General features: G+C 40.1%; 1 long non-coding RNA gene across 1 annotated transcript in view; it reads right to left on the bottom strand.

Annotated features, from left to right (window-relative positions):
- Positions 1-1,217: 1,217 nt before the first annotated feature.
- LOC117282246 overlaps positions 1,218-20,315 on the bottom strand; it is a 537,046-nt gene continuing 517,948 nt past the window's right edge. The window contains exon 4 of the long non-coding RNA XR_004512926.1: positions 1,218-1,271. This is a non-coding gene — a long non-coding RNA (uncharacterized LOC117282246). The remainder of the gene's footprint in view (positions 1,272-20,315) is intronic.

The following is a 20,315-nucleotide window of genomic DNA, read 5'->3' as shown; positions in this document are numbered from 1 at the left end:
ACCGGTAGGTTGCGGGATCGAATCCCGATGAAGTGATCGGAGTTTTTTCAGTTAACCTAATCCTTCCAGCCGCACTATGGCCCTGGGGTCGACTCAGCCTCTAACAGAAATGAGTACCAGGAATATTCTTGGAATGTTCTTGGGGGTAAAGGGCGGCCGGCGCGTAAGGCTGACAACCTTACCGCCAACTATGAGCCGATTGTCTAGAAAATGCGGGAACCTCAACATCTCACAACCCTATCGGCCTTCACGGCCTGTTTCAGGGATACCTTTACTTACTTTACTTACTTACACGATACAAAAGAATATCGTTAACAGATTGCAGGGAAAAACTTTCCACTTGGTCTAGTTCTGTAACCTTCAGATACAACACAGAGCACTAAGTGCACGTTAAGATCATTACTGCAGCCATAGGCACCCATCTTCAAGGAGCAGACTCAGTCCAGAGACGCAGAGAATCCTACAGTTTCTCAGCTAATCACAATATTTATTTGTTCTTTAATGCACGCCGAGGAACATTGCCATGGTCACAAGAATCTCCCGCTGGCCCCAGTCCTGAGCCAGATGAACCGTACAGGAATACTCACACCCTATTTCTTTAAAGCATATTTCAATATTACATTCTACATATGATTAACTCTTTAAAGTGGTTTCTTCCTTTTATGTTTTTAGACCAAAATCGTGTATGCATTTTGTATCTCTCCAGTGCTTTCTCCATGCCCCGTGAATCTCACTCACTTCCATTTGATCACAAAATGATATTTGTTGAAGAGTACAAAGTATGAAGATCTTTAGGGAAAAGTAATTTGACCTAACTACGTATTTGTATAAAGAAATGGAAACTGCTGGATCTGTCCAAAGATGTTAAACAGAATTTGGCGAAGAAGCTCTTCAGTGTTCTAAATCATTACAATACACGCTTAGGTGAATGTCAAAATTACACTGCTAATTTTACCCTCTGAACCATGAGGTTCATTTACATAGTAATTTAACAATTCACTTCCTGACTTAAAGAAGATACACACAGTCTCCATTACGAAGACAAACTTGTTACTAACGTCAGCAAAATAATCGCCATCTGTTCTGTGAATCGTGCTCAAAACTAATCAAACAAACCGTAAAATTTTCGATTTTAAAACAGGTACATATATAACTAGCAACTGTGTTTTAGAAAGTTAATGGTGTACTGGAATATAAAAATTAAACAAATACATACCGCAGTGCGACGAGGGAAACCTGTCCTTCTGTTACCGTATGTCTCCCACTGATCCCTGAAACAATTTTACACCATACATTCAGGAGCTATAAACGCTACCATTTGAAACGAATACGCTGACGTAGGTTTACCATATGGGAGCACGCGGTAGCGTAGTTGGTTGCGGCTCTATGCTATAAGCCGGAAGGCCGTGGGTTCCAGTACCTATGAGGTGGAATTTTTGCAAATAACATAATCGTTCCAGCCGCACTACAGCTCTGGGGTCGACTTAGCCTCTCACAGAAATGAGTATCAGGAATCTTCCGGGGGGTAAAGGGTGGCCGGCGCGTAAGGTTGACAACCTAACCGCCATCTGTGAGCCGATTGTCTAAAAAATGTGGGACCCTCAAAGTCTCACAACCCTATGGCCCTCCATGGCCTGTTACAGGGATACTTTTTAGGATTACCAAATACGATTAAAGACACGGTTTATTTCCGAGTACGCCTATAATGCGATTTCCATGCTGACTGAATTCGCATCAACAAAAAAGAAGTTATGTGAAGAACTAATCGCCTACTTTCCTTAGATACAACTCGGACAGCACATAAATCTACGAGTCCAACAATTCTTCTACTGTTGCGTGTGTATATACTGCGGCGGTAACGGTTTTACCGAGCTGTTGCCTAGCAACGATACGAAGATACACACATACAGACATACAAACTGATGAGAGAGATTTATGAAGTACGCTGTTGAGATGGGCTCAGGTGCAATGATATACATTCCAAATTTCATAAATATTAGTTCAAGCATTCATAAGTTGTTTGGGGGAGGAGGGATTCACAGACAAACAGGCAGCATGTTGATCTCATAGGCATATTTTATGTTCTCAGAATATGGAAAGTAGTCTATAAAACTTGGATTTTGTTAATATATTGACCTGTGAGTTGTATTACGTTGCTTCAAGTTCAGAAGGATTTTATTTCTTAGAGGAAGCATATGTAAATAGATATTTGAAAACAAAGTTAAAGGAACTACCTGGATATAACATAGGTCAATTAAGCGAAATTTGAGAGGGACTTAGCAATTTATAATGTCTACTGTTAGTACAGGATCTAAATTATGACAGATGCGTCAATTCATACAAAGAGGAATGTCGCGATATACACAGGAAGCAATAAAAGTCTATTACTGCATGCTAATCACCTAACTAGAAGAAGAACCAATATCATACTTGTGAAATCTGAGGTTCTAACGGCACTTACTATAAAGATTGCTGTCTTCTTGGATGCCTCTAGTAGATGTTTACCCACGTTTCGGAGGAACGTACTGCTTCAGTCGTCAGGGCAGAAGAGTGTGTACAGTGAACACTTCTGCCCGCGGAATGGAGGGAGCACGTTTCTCGCAATGTCAGTGACAGCGTTTCGTCACGTAGCTACATGTTGCGTCCATCTTCACAGTATAAGTTTCCATGAAAATGGAGGCAGTATGTACCTGCGAAATGTTGTCAGCACTTCGCTCTGCCTCATGGCGCGAAGATCCAACAGGATCGACATCGGAAATGGACATGCAGCGTTGGCATTTTACACACACAGGCTCCGCAGATTCGTGACGAAGCGAGTCTACAGTTGGAACACAAAGCCAAGGAAAAGCTTCAAAAAGACAAGAGACCTATCTGCTTCACCGCTACCTGAATGGTCTTTACAACGAAACATACATCGCCTTCCTTGAATTTAAATTAATTTAAATTTTCTTTGTGCCTTTTTCACACTACTCATTAGTAGAAATATTATCTGAAGCTAGTGAAGTGGTTTCGATTTAACGACGTATTGCAGGTCTACAATAAGCGTTGTTCAATGGGTTTCAATTTTGTTTCCTATGGATCAATTTACTCTCTCCTTAAATGATGTCCAAAAGGAACTTGCAACTATCCCAAAATAGGCTCACTTCAAAAATAAAAATCTGGTATACTCGTATGAAATGAGTTATAAATGTCATAATGATTTATAATTATTATTTAAAACAACTTTCGATATCGTGAATATTTACCTAATACCTGCTCTATGCAGGAACTGTTAAGCCACAAATGCCTCGGGGTACGCGCGCAACGGGTGAGTTTGAGGATTGTATCGGCGCGTTGCTAAGACAACTCTGTGAACGCTTGGATAGAACAACAGTAAATGGGGGTCACGTGACCTCTGAATTTCTGCGTGTAACGTCACATACACCCACCAGCCAGTTGCTACGCAACGCTAGATAAATACCCCTCCACGATAGACTGTGACGTCACGCAACAGTGGAGTCCTTGCCGCGACTGTCGCTGTGCGATCACTCAGTAAACATGTTCCAACAATATAGGCTGTTTTCTACTTGGTCAATGCGGAAGCCATACAACGACAGAGAACACAGCTCGTATTGCTGTGTGATGTCACCTAACACGCGAGAATGTGCTTTGCGCGGGGACCAGAGAAAACTCCGTTCCTGTATTGTTGGACGCGTGTGTGTGCAGGCGTTGCCTAGCAATGGGTCTATGTTTCAGAATATGACTTTCAACGTTGTAATTGATCTGCAGCAAATGAATATCAAAGGCAAAAACAAATTCAAAGCAGTAAATAAAACTTTTGATAAATTAACTTGTTTTCATTTCTTCGCTAATGACGTTTTCCATAGACTAATTAATTAAACAGGCAGGTGGATAAGAAGATATGCAGTTAGTCTGGAAAGTAGCATTCTTTAGCTTCAGTATTTCTATTCGAAATGACGGACCCTTCTTGCTCTGAACCTGATAATATTCCAATCAGCTTATAATCCCCCCTGAATTCAACCCCGCGATGGATGAGTCATGGTAGGGGTGGAGATGAGGAACATTAATCTCCATGCGCCTAATCCTTACTTCGCCCTGCATCATTCATGTGCATAACTGTACAAATTGCTGGAATAAATCACACAAATTACTGTAATAGGTTCTCCATTTTACGTTTATTGAAGTTTTGTGTTGGTACTGACATACGTGTATCGCACTAGGCTCTTTCTTCCTATTTAATCAAAATTAACATCAAAACTGTAATGATCGCATTGAAAATGCAATCTGATATAAAATCTGGTCATACTGAAAACTTCTCACAAACCAGAGTGCTACAACCAGCACAAGGCATTGATTTTAACCGTCTGTACTTATCTCCAAAGGATATAGGAGTTCCCGTAAATCTCGTGAAGCTTACATTGCTGTTGTACGGAATCCTGCTCCTACAGATGTGTTGCTGTTAATGTCGTTATTTGAAAAAAAAACACATTTAAAGTCGAGCAAGGAAATTAAATTTATCTTATGTGCTGGCGTGTTGGACTCGTGCACATCTGGTAGGCCAATTCGACCGAATTCTGGATTGGGAATAATTTCATTGCTTACAAGGGTGCAGCATTATTACTGATACTGCTGTCATCATCACCATCATTGTGAATATACGTGTACATAAGGTAAAGTTGTCCCGCCGGTCACGGTAGCTGAGCGGTCTAAGGCATGTACTGTCTTCGCTCGCTTGGAAACCGGGATCGTGAGTTCGAATCCCTCTCAGGGCATGGATGTATAGTGTGTGTGTGTGTGTGCGATTTCCTGTGTTTGTGTACAGGTATAGGCCTTGCGACGAGCTGATCACCCGCCCAAGGAGTCCTACCGAATGTGTAAGATCTAGAAAAACCGAAGTGAACGGAGAAGTTCATGGAGGTAGGCATAGACCTACTGCGGCTGTAGTGCCAAGGAAAAAAAAAAGTTGTCCCTGTGCTTAACTAATTAAGCACTACGCCATGAATGTGTATTGGGAAGTGGATATATAGATCCATATATTCTTGACCTCGGCACTAGGTGGAGGTGTGGTCAGCTTCACGCCCCTGCCGCTTTACCGCGGGGGAAAGAGCCCCAAGTACCCATTGGATAAGAGGCTGGGTGGGTCCCATAGCCGGTCTGGCCGACATGGAGAAATGTAAATTCTGAAACTATCGGGACTCAAAATCCAACCTTCAGTCGTCCATATTTCATTTCTCGTCCCATGATGTTTCGCCCGATTTCACGCAAGTTGCCTTTGTTTCCTCGTTCGTCATTTGTTTGTGTGTACGTATTTACTGGTTTCCTTCTTTGCTTGTGCTTACATTGTAACTGACCTTTGGGCTATGAAGTAAGCACGCAAATGAATAAAAAGTTGAATATATTATTATATTACGAAGAACTTATTTACGTACAAGTTTCCTACATAAAATTTGTCAGACATAACCTCCTTCGTAAGTCTATTTATCTAAACAGAGGAAAGATGTTAAAATAAATACGACATTACGTCACCACGACCACAGGCTCGCGTGTTCCTAGTGAATTTATAAAAATATTATCGATTTACATGAAACCTGATATGTATTACGTAGTATTACATCATGCCATTAGACACTGTCCCGTCAGTGAACTTTGAATTTCTTACCATGCATGTAACAAGCTGGGGGCTGTGTGAACTTCTGAGATGGGAGCCATACTACCGTCGTTTAATGCGAGGCCCTAACGTTCTGTGTGGTACTGAACTCTCGAACGGAAATTTTGTCCTGGTAATTTCGTTAAAATCCCTTCGAAATAAAATCAGTTAATATGTAATAATCCACTCAAGTTAGGCACGCACAGTTTTCCGTGAAGATGTATCTTAACAGGACTGGTAAGAATGCAGTACATCATGCAGTACAAAAATTAGCAACGATGTTCTTTTAAGATTATTAAACTTACTTTAAAATGGAAATAATGAATTGCAAATTCATGAAAGTCTCCCGCAATGAACATAACAATCTGTTGAAGTGACCTTGGGATAAATGGAAAATTCCACCTCTAAACTTATGTAACCCATCCCATTCATCGATGGCTCTACAGTTCTTCTGTTGGACCCTGGCCCTTTTTCAGTTTCTTAATCTTATACACAGCCGGCAGGACTTTGACGGGGGATAAGTCCGTCCCAACGCCGCTACGTACACACAGGACAACACAAACACAGAATAAACGCACACAGACATCCATGTCACGAGTAGGATTCGAACTCACGATCCCAGCATGCGAGAGAGTGAAGACAGCTCAAGTCTAAGATCGCTGCTTATCTTTAATACGTTTGCTCGTATTAAACGTATTAAAGATAAGCGGCGGCACCAACACAGAGAGCCTGCACAGAATACGCGTAATACGTGAACGGTGCTGAAAGCAAGAAGTAGCCGCTGCTGCACATGTAGACATAGAGCAGGTTTCCCTGTGATTTAAATTTTAAATTTTAATTTTTAAATTAAATTCTAAATCAAATCGACGAGTGTATATTAACAGAGATTTTAAACATAACTGACAAAATCAGCAAAGAGGTGATTTAAATTTTAAATTTTAATTTTTAAATTAAATTCTAAATCAAATCGACGAGTGTATATTAACAGAGATTTTAAACATAACTGACAAAATCAGCAAAGAGGTGATTTAAATTTTAAATTTTAATTTTTAAATTAAATTCTAAATCAAATCGACGAGTGTATATTAACAGAGATTTTAAACATAACTGACAAAATCAGCAAAGAGGTGATTTAAATTTTAAATTTTAATTTTTAAATTAAATTCTAAATCAAATCGACGAGTGTATATTAACAGAGATTTTAAACATAACTGACAAAATCAGCAAAGAGGTGATTTAAATTTTAAATTTTAATTTTTAAATTAAATTCTAAATCAAATCGACGAGTGTATATTAACAGAGATTTTAAACATAACTGACAAAATCAGCAAAGAGGTGATTTAAATTTTAAATTTTAATTTTTAAATTAAATTCTAAATCAAATCGACGAGTGTATATTAACAGAGATTTTAAACATAACTGACAAAATCAGCAAAGAGATTCTGGTATATCGGGACAGATTGAAACGCAGCAATGACAACTGAGAGAGCTGGTGTTTTGAAATTTTAAATTACGTGCAGTGTGACAGCTACATAAGTGAAAATACACCTGATGATGGCCAGTTACGGCCGAAACATGTAGTGTAAAAAAAGAAAGACAAAGAACTGCAAATAAATTGTTGCATTTATGACGGTATTTATATTATACATATAGAAGTGTAGAGTGCAACAGGATGCTTAAATATAATATAATTCTTCTCTCGTTGCGCGTATTCGTTGCCGCGGGAACGTGTTTAAGAAAGCCGTCGCCTAGGAACGAAAGAAGGGATACAATTTACCGAGCCTTTGCCTGGCAACGATCGGAGGGATTAACATACAGACACAGACACTGATACAAGGGATTCGTGAAGTACGCCGCTGAGATGGGCTCAGGTGCCATGATAAGTTCCATACAAATTCGCTCAGGCATTCAAAAGTTCATAGAAAGGGAGATTTCACAGATATAGACAACATGGTGATCCATATGCTTACGTTTACTTTTCAAGATCAGGAAAGTAGGTAAAAGCACGAACACATGGCATGATACGTATCTAGAGCCAATGGAATTGGGGCTTTTAGTTAAAAATGTAGGCTGATTCAGTCCCACTGCAATGAGGGATCAGTTTTGTTCTGAACCCGATAATAATTCAGTCAGCTTTTAATCCACTTCATCACATCATTCTCTGTCCTCCTCTCGCAGGTTCCCTGCGAACTGGGCTCGTCCCGGCGAGGGAAGGGAGTTGAAGCGGAAACAGAGCTGACGCCGAGATCATGCTCAGGTTTGTGGGGCACCTACGCTAACAAACCGGGTGAAAATTGCACGAGGTCTCTAGCGATGGCAAACAAAGATGAAAATTCATTTGTAACGTTACTATGCCTGCTTTAGATAATGGATAATTTTCAGCATAATATTGGTGGTCTATTAAATAAGCATCACATATCATACATACAGTTGATACACAAATTACTTTATGATGCAAACACTGGTCTGCGAAAGCTGCTTCGGGATTGATTGATTGCTTATCGACGCACTTTCTAGGAGCTGAATTCTAATAGGCCTAGAAAGGAAGTTTAGATGGAAGATAAACGAATAAGGATTTGGAAGGAAACAGTCGTGGTCTATTTCAAGGCGTATCCCTCCATTCACCCGGAGTTCCTCACGAAACCCAGAACAGCAAGGCGCGATCGTTACGCCGCCCTATGCGGTAAGCTTCAGAAACTTCTGACGTTGTTAAATGTCAAGTCATAATTCCACGTCCCATACGTAAAATTGTCTGCAATGACGTGGAAAGGTGGGGGGGGGGCGACCGTCCAAAGAAGCTTATAATCTGCGTAGAAAGAGGGAAGAGCTGATGAAGACAGAGCAGGGTGTAACAGCGGATGGGAAGGCCATGTAATTTCCAAGGAGCATCAAGGTCGGTGGGTTGGTTTCTGGGGGGATGAAGGCAGAATGGAGGGTGAATTTATCACAGTAGAAATGTCGGTCACGAACTGCATGAAGGACTACGAAATGAGATGCACCCCCGATAATTAGGGTTTTAGAAAGAGCAAGCAGAAATAAGAAGATTTATACAGACCATGCGCAGAGAATCATCGCGCTATGTGACGTAAAGGTGATTGATTACAAGACTTCGAACACATTTGGAAATGAATTATACAAACAGTCCTCTAATTCTTGAATATTCTCCGCACAAAAGCGCGTGGTCCTATATTAGTAATACTAAATGAAGTAGAAAATTCTTTAGTAACTAACTTTACATTATCAGGGGCGCATCATGTAAATAACTCATATCTATGTAAAGATTGTAAATATAAAGAATATTTGAAATCACTGCAATGCAACAATACTGTGCACTGTTCAGTGTGCACTTTATATACACGATGTGCACCTCGTTCCCCCGATGACTGTCATTCTTGTGGGGAGTGATAAGTCTCAGGTTCAGTTTCTAAGAGCTCTCGAATTATGGTGCACGGGATGAGTACCACATGCGTCACGAATGAAGTAGATTAAAAAACGTATAAAATGTTACTCGGACTGCTGTAGCTACTGAACCACGACTCAACCTAGATGCAGATAAGAGGGTAATATTAAAATGAATCTTAAAGAAATAGTGTCTTAATTTGCAGAATGCACTTACCTGACTCAGGATACGGATCCATGTGTGCTGTTGTGAGCAAAGTCCCTGGAGGGAAGAGAAATATCTTGGACAGGTGAGCGATTATAAGTTATCCAGACACTCGGCTCATACAGTTAAAATGCAATTATTAATGATGTAATAACTCAGAGACTTACTTCGTTAAGATCACTTTGTTGAAGAAACATTATAGAAGGTTTAAGTAGACGTAATTGCTCTCGTTCTTCAAGTTCTTCTTCTTTTCTTTGGTGCTACAGCAGGCAAGAGCTAACCATACGCCACTTCTGAATCGCTCCCGCAAGAGCGGTAAAACTTCTTGTGTGGAAGTACTTTGCACAGATATATTCCTAGTAAGCAGGACTGTATTTCCATACAGAAACAATTATCTTTTAAGTGACTTGAATAATGTATACGCCTTAGTCTCCGTCAGTTCTTTTGAGTGACTGATTCTTAAACATACATTTCAGAATTTAATAATCAGAGAAGGTGGCCGGCTTCTGCAGGGGATTGCTTTATACTGCGATAAGGAATGCAGGAAGCCAAAGAACGTATAGTTAATTGCGCGGTGGCGGAAATGAGTAACGCTGTTGTGAGGCGAGAGCGCGAAATAGACACATCGCCTCTAGTCACGATATTTCTAACCTATTTCTAATCCTATATTACAGGACAAGGAATGATACACAAGCACAGCAAAGTTTGCGATATCTAAAAATAAAATATTTGTATTTCCATTACTGTAGATTTCCTCATGGCAATATCCGCAGAGAAAACCTTTTCATTCATAAACGGAATGACTATTTTAATTGCTAGTGGAGTGGGACTAATTCCCGTGTACTGCGGCCACTTCTGGCCTACTGTACCAGCCCCAGATGATAGTTGAGGGTGATTGTGGAGCAATTGGTGGAATGAAGATTGGCAGGGGAAACCGAAGTACTCGGAGAAAACCTGCGCCAGCGCCACTTTGTCCATCACAAATCCCACTTGACCAGACCCGGGATCGAACCCGGGCCGCCGCGGTGGAAAGCCAGGGACTAACCGCTTGAGCTATGGCACGGAACAGAATGATTAACTGAATCGATTCCTAAAGGAACTCTGAATATGTATGCCATGTGATAGGTCTCTGTTACAAGAAAAAGTTCCGTGTGAATGATTTCAAGGGCGTGGAAGAGCTCTTTGTCAGAAAATCAACCATTTTTTTCCATATAATTATTAAGGCAGAAGAGATGCTTTCGGCCATGCTAGAAGGCGCGAGATTAAACACAGTTTTCTTATCGTGGGAGCCGGGAATCACTTCCAGGGCAATCCAAGTAGGGAGCGTTTTGATGAAAGCGACAATAAAATACGCTTTTCTGTGTACACTGCGGCTATTCCTTCACTATCGTCAATCCACAAATGCTTCGCGTTCATGTGTCACAGTTTGTAAGTCATCATAGTCTCCTCAGCCTGGAGCCCCGCGTGTGACCGGCATTTTACTAGACTCGGTCAGTGAACAACACATTAGCTTATAGTTATACGAGGAACAAAATTCCTTTCATCGTGGTGGGGCGAAGTGTGTACTTCCCGAACGGAAGTCAAAATAGTTTCAGTTATATTGCTCTGCGCAGCATTTCTTTTGTGGTACTGAGACAATCAAGCATAATCTTTTGCATCAATTGAATATTCTGACTCTGGGCCCAATTTCGAGACCGACAACATCACAGTAGGAATATAAGTAGTAATAGTTATTTGGCGACGATACTTTTCAGCTTCACCGAACTAATTTTTACCGACGAGAGCATCAGCAAAGAAGAATCCCCTGCCCGGCGACATGTGAAAGGGTGTTTTAAATGCGAAACACATTATGTCGCCTGCTGTTACGAACCCCCTGGGTAACCGCTGAGCAAGCTTGCTGATACGTTATCTTGCGCGCTTCAATAGTCACTGTTCATGGAGCTGCTACTTGCCATTATGTGGGTCCTACTGCAGCTGAGAAGTCTGTAACTTCACCGTGGACCAACGGGTGTCCAATGTAACCAAAATCGTGCATGAATCTAAGCCTGAGGAAAACCACATACCGGAAATAAATATTTATAATCAGAGTGCTGTAATAACACGGCACAATCGATATAAAACAGAAGTCGTGTTTTGGGAGTTACTCGATTCTAATCGCAGGCAGGGATCAGCTGTAAGCCTAGTGAGATTATTTTCAGAATTGATTTAAATTTGAAATTGTTTTGTCCTTCTAAACGCGAGCTTTCTTCTGACTCACTCCATGTTGAAGAGTCTTCCTTGAAAGCTGATAAGAGCGAGAAACTTTCCGTCTTTATGGAAACCGAAGGTACATTACCGAGCACACAAACACCTGCCACTGGTCTTCGGTGAATTCAATCGAGTCTGCACATTCACACCAAATTTCTGTAAGCTCCATTATTCAGACCGACTACAGAGAATAGTGGTTAAACCTTCTGAGTATAATGGACAATGGCAGACTGCCATATCTTGTTCTTCAATACAAAGTAAAGGGATGTAGAGGTACTACAACTGTACTATTCAAGAAATGTCTACAGGGTCTTCATCAGGGTATGGCCTAATCTATGAAGAGGACAGAAGATACAAGAAGTTATTCAGTGTGAATATCATTTGGCAAACTCAAGGCATACGTATTTTCCTCTAGTTGGAACTGTAACAGTGCAGGACAAAAAGTATTTCCCTACGGACAGCTCTTTTTGATTAATTCTCTATGTAACAGGAAATCCAGTTTCTCGAACAGACTATATTCATATATTGGAGCCTGACGAAAAGGCAGGCATTAATGTATTACCACTGGTGAAAAGCAACGTGTGAATAGGGAGTCTAGGAAGAATTTTATAATTTCTGAAGAAACTTACTCACAGCTTTTGCGTGATGCAGAAATCAGACGCCACAGTTATGCCGAGTCTGAAGGTACAAAAACCATCCCTTGCATATTTTGTAGGTTCCAGGTGAACAATCGGCTGCTTACAACAATTCGGCCACGTGTTTTTCCTTCGAGATAAGACTGAACTTAGGAGTTCCGAAGATGTTTACAATCTGTTCAACCTTACGGACTATTTTTAAATGAAAGCATTTAACGTCTGCGAAACATGCGCATTTGTGACATTTCTTCTTCCTTAAAACCTATAAGAAATATGAAATACCAATATTTCTGAGAATTAAATTAATCTGCGTGTAACATATTTTAACAATTTTTCTGCGGGTCTTTCGTTGTGTCTTTGTACTGAATAGAATTATATTTTGTTTTCATGGATACACTAAGTCCCTTGTAATTTCACAAGAAAAAAGCACCCGGTCTTCGCCCGGGATATAGTTTCTTTGTTTGCGAATATCACAATATGTAGTGGCTAAAGATTTAAAGCTCGATAACACTCAAATTAATAATTTAAAGTTTTCTGATATAATTTAAAATGATGGGAAATGGGATTCAACTGAAATACAAAAAGCCTCGAGCAATTTACATCGCTTCGTCAGCAGTGGCTGTCTTGCATACTGGTAAGAGAACGCAGTAAATTTCGTAATGATTTGGAGTGCTCTCTATCAAGTCTGAGGTTTGAACAAGAAAACAACAGGAAACGGACAGAAATATTGCAGTTCTATAAGGACCTCTGTTATACAGATATGTACATGCCGAGAGGCAATATGCTGACAATCACAGGTTTCGGATGAATTGTTGCGCTCACAACATGTTCGTTACAGAGTTCATATAACTCGGACAAAGGGAATTATCCTGAGGCACAAAAGTCCAGTCGACACTCCTACGTTTTATTTCCTTATTCCTTTGAAATCACTTTAATACTGTTCATTCATCTACATCCGGTTTAAGTGAATAGTTTCTTCCGTTAAGGATTGCGGATTAAGATTGTTTATGCATTTCTAACTTAGCCCAAATACGTGTGGCACGGGATTTACCAGTTTCACTCTCTTCTACTTTATCATTCAAACAGTTTTTAAAGCACTGATTCTTTACGTGCGAATTTATTTGCAGTTCTTTGATTTCACTTGGTTTTACCAGATGGCAATTTCAGGAATCGGATAAAAAGAGACTGACATACAGATGCCGAGGAACACAGTTTGATCCTCTCAGCCAATTTACGTTGTCATGTGTAGGTTGGTAGGCGTGACGAGAAAGACAAGTTCTCGTTCGGGTGATTGGCTCCATTAGCATCTTGGTTAATCACACTTAAATACACACAGTACAGCGCTATCGCTGATTTACACAGTTTCCAGATCACCGTTGCACACGCACTGGTATTTTCTGTTTTCACTAGTCGTCTCCTATATTTGGATCCATCTGGATCATCATCAGGCAAATATGCATGAAATGTGCACTCTTATTGAACTGTATTGGATCCATATCAGCGGTCATAAATATACCTGTATATTTCATTAGGATTCTAGTTGCATTGCAAATCTGAATATCAGTCAAAATATAAAGATTTTAACCCAGAAGTTAAAATGTTAAAGATAAAATCGAATTAAAATTTTGACAGTTTATGATGATATATCGCGGAACGGAGGGGTATTCATAGAGTTTGCGTTGTTTTAATTATGTGCACAGGAATATAGATTATAGATGCTCTAATATATAATATTATTTATAATTCTGAATGGTGTATAGTCATATGGTGTGGTGTGAACATTTACTTGCATATTGTGTGGCAGTTTTCAGCATGTAAGTGCTGTATGTTCTATTTCCTTTCTTGATGTCGTGAATGGAGGTGGCGAAGTTCAACTGTAACTGAAGTAGATATTTTAGTGTTTTTTGTATATTGATATATTGGGTTTTTGGACTTTATCCATCGTCCTGGTTTTTAAGATAACTAATAAAAACACGACGTTACGGCAACTGGATCTGTTTCCGTCCTCAGGTGAAGGAAAAAACCTATTCTGTTGGGTCTGTTAGAAAGAGCTAGCCTCAATCACTGGACAGAATAGGTTTTTTCCTTCACCTGAGGACGGAAACAGATCCAGTTTCCGAAACGTCGTGTTTTTATTAGTTATCTGAAAAACCAGGACGATGGATAAGTCCAAAAACCCAATATATCAGTGTGTTATACACCATCGTCAGAATCCTATAGTAACTTTTTGTATATTGTTTGATATTTTATTTCATTTTTTATCTTTTACTTACGTGTATATTGCACTCTGTTCTGTAAAGGCTTCCACGTCTTCTTGCTATTAGATAGTGGTTGTTCATTTTCTGCGGTTCTGTTTGTACTAACTACCGCTAGCTACTGTATGATGTCGCAGTGGATATGTTTCGTATGTAATAAAGTTGTCCTTATGCTTAACCAATTAAGCATTACACCATGAAGGCGTATGGAGGAGTGGATGTATAGATCCACTTCTTTTTTTACCTCGGCACTAGTTGGAGGTGAGTGGTCAGATTCACACCCCGGCCACTTTACCCCGGGAAAGAGCCCCCGGTACCCATCTACTAGGACCCCAGAGCTGGACCGGATGATGTGGAGAAAAGAAAATTCTTGACCGTGGCGGGACTCGAACTCCGACCACTCGATCGTCCAGCCCGTGGCCAGTCGCTGTACCGACTGAGCTATCCCTGCTTAAATATTATTGTTATTTTAGCAGATACTGGGGAAGAACACAAGCACAATAATAAGAATCTTAAGATTACATTTATTTAAATAGCAGCGGCATCTGAAAGCGAAATATTGGAGCAGCATCGAAGACATTTCTTTTTAGTTTAAATAAAATGGCGTCATTTTGCCAAAGGAGTTTGCCTTCCATTTTACGACAGATGTTTCACACTAATCCGAATGCTGGCCATGACGCGCGACAATTGACTGTATACGTAGCTGGTGTGCAGCGAACTATATGAAACTCAACGCTGACAAAACCAAAGTTATAACGTTCTCTAGGAAAACTAACTATTTGATATACGAATACAAACTTCTTCATTTCACTATAACTCGAACATATTCAGTCAAAGACCTGGGCGTATACCTTGATTCTGAACTTCATTTTCATGATCATGTTAATTTTATATTTTCACAGTGTATTAAGATGCTAGGCATAATTCACAGTATCACCTTTAACTATTCAACCCTTGGATGCATGTTCATATTATACTTTACTTTAGTTAGATCTAAGGTTGAATACGCTTCAGTAGTTTGGAATTCCATTACGTCAACTGATGGAAACAAACTAGAACGCATTCAGCAGAAATTTACGGCTCTCTGTTTTAAACGTTGTTTTTCCTCAAGTAGATTACTGTTACGATTTTGCTTTAGACAATTGAAATTGCACACCTTGCATAAGAGGAGATATCATCTTGATGCTCTCTTCCTTGTTCAAGTTTATCGTGGTTCTGTTCTTTGTCCTTCTGCTTTCGAAACTTTTGGCCTTCGGGTCCCTGTTCGATATATCCGAGACTTTCCTATGTTCAATGTCTGTTCTGTTAGAAAAAATTGCCCCTCTGCTAGATGCGCTTATGCTGTTAATGTTGTTTGTAGGGACGTAGACGTCTTTGGACCAAAAACTCTGTTGATGAAACATATCTTATACTGANTTTTTAATTATTTTTGTGTATTTCTCTATTCCTGCTAGCTTTGTAATTGGCCTTTGTGCTGTTAAGTTTGCACGTAAATAAACGAATTGAATTGAATTATTATGGGTATGTTTTCATTATTTAGTTGAATATGGAACTATGTGTATCTACAAAGGTGTTATATTTCTAATCTTCGTTTACTTAAATTACATATATATGTGGAATCGTTCAAGTGTATTTAGTAACTGACCTTTCTTTTTAGTGTGTAGTATTCCTAATGTTTCGTTGCTTGTGCTGCATGTGTGTCCTGCATCAAGTATATGTTGAGCACATTTTGAGTTTTAATTATTTTTTATGGCTTGGACATGTTCTTTATATCGGGTTTTAAATGTGCGTCCTGTTTCTCCTATGTATTTGAGTGGTCTTTCGTTGCATTTTATTCTATTTTCAGGAGCACATGATTAAAACAACGCAGACTCCCTGAGTACTCCTCTGCTCCGCGATACATCATCACAGACTAAAAATTTTAATTCCATTTTAAGTTCTATTATTTTAACTTCTGATTTGTAAGTCTTATATTTTAAGAATAATATTCAAATTTGAAATGAAACTAGAATCATAACTGAATTTATGTTTGTGACCTGTATGATGATGACCCAGCTGAATCGAAACGTGTTGCAAATTTTCAAATAAATATTAATATAAAAATATTTGATTTGTTTATTACGAATCTGTTAACGGTTCTATAATAATACAACACAGTAATATACAATATGATGTAAACAATAAAGGCAAAAAGTAAAGGTAAAGTTTCCCTGTGCTTAATTAATTAAGTAGACAGCTCGACCACTTTTTACCTTGCCACTAGATGGAGGTGAATGGTCAGCTTCGTGCCCCGGTGGCTTCACTTCAGAGGAAAGAGTCCCTCGCAACCACCGGAGAGGGGGCTGGGTGGGTCCCAGTTCTGGTATAGACGCTACAGGGAAAGGAAAAACTACTTTCCTCTGTCGGGAATCGAAGAGCGGCGATCCAGCCCGTAGTATGCTCAGTAAGGAGCGTGTGGGATGTTCGTATATTTGTAATCACACAAACTTAGTTTCGAGATTTTAACGGTTGAGGAACAGTTTTATACGTTACAGTGAATTTAAAAAGCGAATTCTTCTCAATGCATCTGATATACCGTATCCTCCGTTAAGTCAAGTTTCTAAAGACGACCTTCTTGCCTTACAAACAAGCTACGACCCACTCTATCCGAGCATAGACTTTCATTATACTTGGTTTGCTGAGAATGGTGTAAGGAAAGACTAGGATTCTTTGCGAGAACTTGGTATCATTGTGAAAGGATGTTGATCCAGTTGGAATTAAATGTCAGTGGTTCAGGGAGTAAGAGGAGAGAGGGGTGGTAAGAGAGGCATGTGTATCTTTACTCCACCCCATCCGACCGGATTGAAGATGAGACCAAACCTCAGGAAATTGAAACGTCAGATTTTCAATTTGGAGCACGAAAAGGTCCTGAAGAAGGGAGGGACATATTCAGTGGCCCAAGCACGCAACGGTAACATCACAGCGACATAAGCCGTAGTCACTAACAGGAACCAACCCATGCGTGCTATTAGGGAACGGAAATCGGCCATAGCTCAATACAAATTCATAAGAAATGTTCATTTCCATTTTTCTATTCTTTCCCGATGTTTTAAATAAACATAGATGCAAGATACTCGTATCATGTGCGTCTGTTCATCCGTACATCTGTATCGTTTTGTAAAAAAAAAAAAAAACTGAAAAAATAACTGATGGATTTCCATATAATTGGTATGACAATCGTACCAAAATATAGTGCCCAAAAAGTTGCTTTTTAACTTTTCTACCAACATATTGGCCGTCCGAACTTCTAATATCATCATTAGTGCCACTTAATTTACAATCCCGGAATTTGGCGTGATAAATAACTAAACTAACTCCATGGAGCTGAGTCGTTCTTGAGGAACCACCAGTCGCTTACCTACTGAAGAATTTCCCAGGATCTTATGGAACCATAAGGTTCTTTATTGTGCTTACAAAAGCCCTCCACTAGTCCCTATCCTAAGTCGGATTAATCCGGTCCATACCACCATATCCCATTTCTCTGAGAACCATTTTAATATTATTCTCTTTCCATCTGGCTCTCCCACCTGAATCCCCACAAGTGCTACATGCCCAGCAAATCTCTTCCTCCTTAACTTGATAACTCTAATTATACATGTATGGGCGAAGAGTGGGGTACGCGGTAGCGTAGTTGGTTCAGGCACTGTGCTACAATCCGGAAGGTCGCGAGTTCAAGTCCCGATGAGGTCATTGCATTTTTTTCAGTTGATTTGGCCCTGGGGTCGACTCAGCCTCTAACAGAAATGAGTAGTAGGAATATTCTTGGGGGTAAAGGGCGGCTGGCGCGTAGGGCTGACAACCTTGCCGCCATCTATGAGCCGACTGTCTAGAAAATGTGGGAACCTCAACATCTCACAACTCTATGGGCCTCCACGGTCTGTTGCCGTGATACCTTTACTTACTTTATTGGCGAAGAGTACAATTATGAAATCCCTCCTTATTCAATATTCTCCAACCGCCTATCATTTCAGCCTTCTTCGTTCGAGATATTCTCCTCAGCACCCTGTTCTCAAATACCTTCAGTCCATGTTCCTATCCCAATGTCAGAGACCAGATTTCACACCCACAGAACACTTTGGAGCGATAACAGTTCTCACAAAACATACTCGTATACCAGTTCTGCTGATATGGTATATGTATGAAAGTGACTGTGGTGACCGAGCGAAATCTGTATTTATCGTGCTATTTTATAAAACGATAATAAACGATCTACATGACCTTAGAAACACATCGCCAATGTCCACATGAAACACGTCTGATGTGTTTAAAATTGGAAACACTGCGACGGTACGAAAATCTGGGCTCAGAGCTTGCAGATTTAACGTATAATCAGTACCTAATCTAGCGAGAATTACAAACAGAAAGTAGATCCTAAAGGGTTCTGCCGATGGCGGATGACACACAGAATTACTGGGGTTTCGGACTTTTCCCATCGTCCGGATTTCTATGTACTAGAGTACACGACGTTTCATAAACTGGATCTGTTTCCGAAACGTCGTGTCCTCTATTACCTTCATTACCTACAATTCCGGACGATGGAAAAAGTCCAAATACCCAGTAATTCTGTGAAACAGAAGTTGTTATGGATTTATTACCAGTCTATAAACCTTGCTGGTATCTCCATACAGATTGGAGCTTCGAAGGAACGTAGGGACCGCATTACATCTCAGAACGTCTTATGCAGTGTATTTATTTAAACTGGGAAGTATTTCTCGGATTGCCTTCCGTCTACATTTTGTTAATTTGTTAGGCTATAAAGTTGTCCATGTGCTTACATAATTAAGCACTACACCATGAAGAGTGTGGGGGTGTGAATATGTGGCACCCCGTTTTCTTGACCTCTGTACTAGTTTTAAGTGAGTGGTTAGCTTCAACCCTCGGCCACTTTACCCCCGGGGAAAGAGGCCCCCCACGGTGCCCATTGGATAGGAACATGCGATACTTACACCATTTTGAATGAACTACAAATTTCTGTACTATAAACTAATGAGAGAAATAATTATGGGCGGTGAATTGAAATAAAAATTCACGGAAAAACATTCATGGTCTATTCTGAGGCAGTGTCACTGAATTTTAGGTATAACTTGAGTATCACTAGGAAGGTCAGTACGGATAGCTAGTGACACGTCACTAATTTTAACAGGTCACTCGGAGGTGATGTCAGTTACGTTGCTGCTGCAACTCCATTTTCACACTCCTCAAAATAAACGCAGGAATCTTCACGATCGAGTCCATATGTGAACATGTTACCCTGCAGCAGCGGTAAATGTCATGGTCTCTCATTCTAAGAGGCAGAATATGGACTGGAGTTTGGGATAGAAATTTTGTGACAATGGTGGGTTATTAAATTATCACATATATTGAACACTGTACATTGACTCGTTTTGTTTACAAAATAAAAGGTATCTGAAAAGTTTCTTTTTCTTTTCGACAGAGGGTAAAAATATGGAAGTAGACAATGGATATATATATATATACGGAAGTTTCACATTGCGACCCGACAGCAGAAACACAGCTAGGTAAAGGAACCGTGCGTTTCTTTAATCAAAACGAGAGGCTGGACAAGGTCGTATATAAATATATGCCAGAAGGACTGGCGGTGTTTCAAAACGAAGTTCTGAGGAGAATGTCATGTTCTCAACACCAAAATGGCGGGAAGGTAGTGAGGAAGGATGTGGAAGAAATCGGCCATGGCCCATTTTAAGATAGTGTTCCTACATGTGACTGGTGAAATTGACGAAAATTACAAGATATCCATTATATTGTGACATGTTGCGCAAAGGAGAACCCCCCCCCACCAGCAGTGACGTGGCGGGTGAGTCAGCGCTCCCCTCCCCCTCCTCCGCACGGTAACGTAACGGTGACGCAACAGGGTTGCGAGAGACGAC

The sequence above is a fragment of the Cryptotermes secundus genome, unplaced genomic scaffold (assembly GCF_002891405.2).
Source record: "Cryptotermes secundus unplaced genomic scaffold, Csec_1.0 scaffold99, whole genome shotgun sequence".
Lineage (NCBI taxonomy): Eukaryota > Metazoa > Arthropoda > Insecta > Blattodea > Kalotermitidae > Cryptotermes > Cryptotermes secundus.
This window is presented reverse-complemented; position numbering and strand designations above follow the sequence as displayed.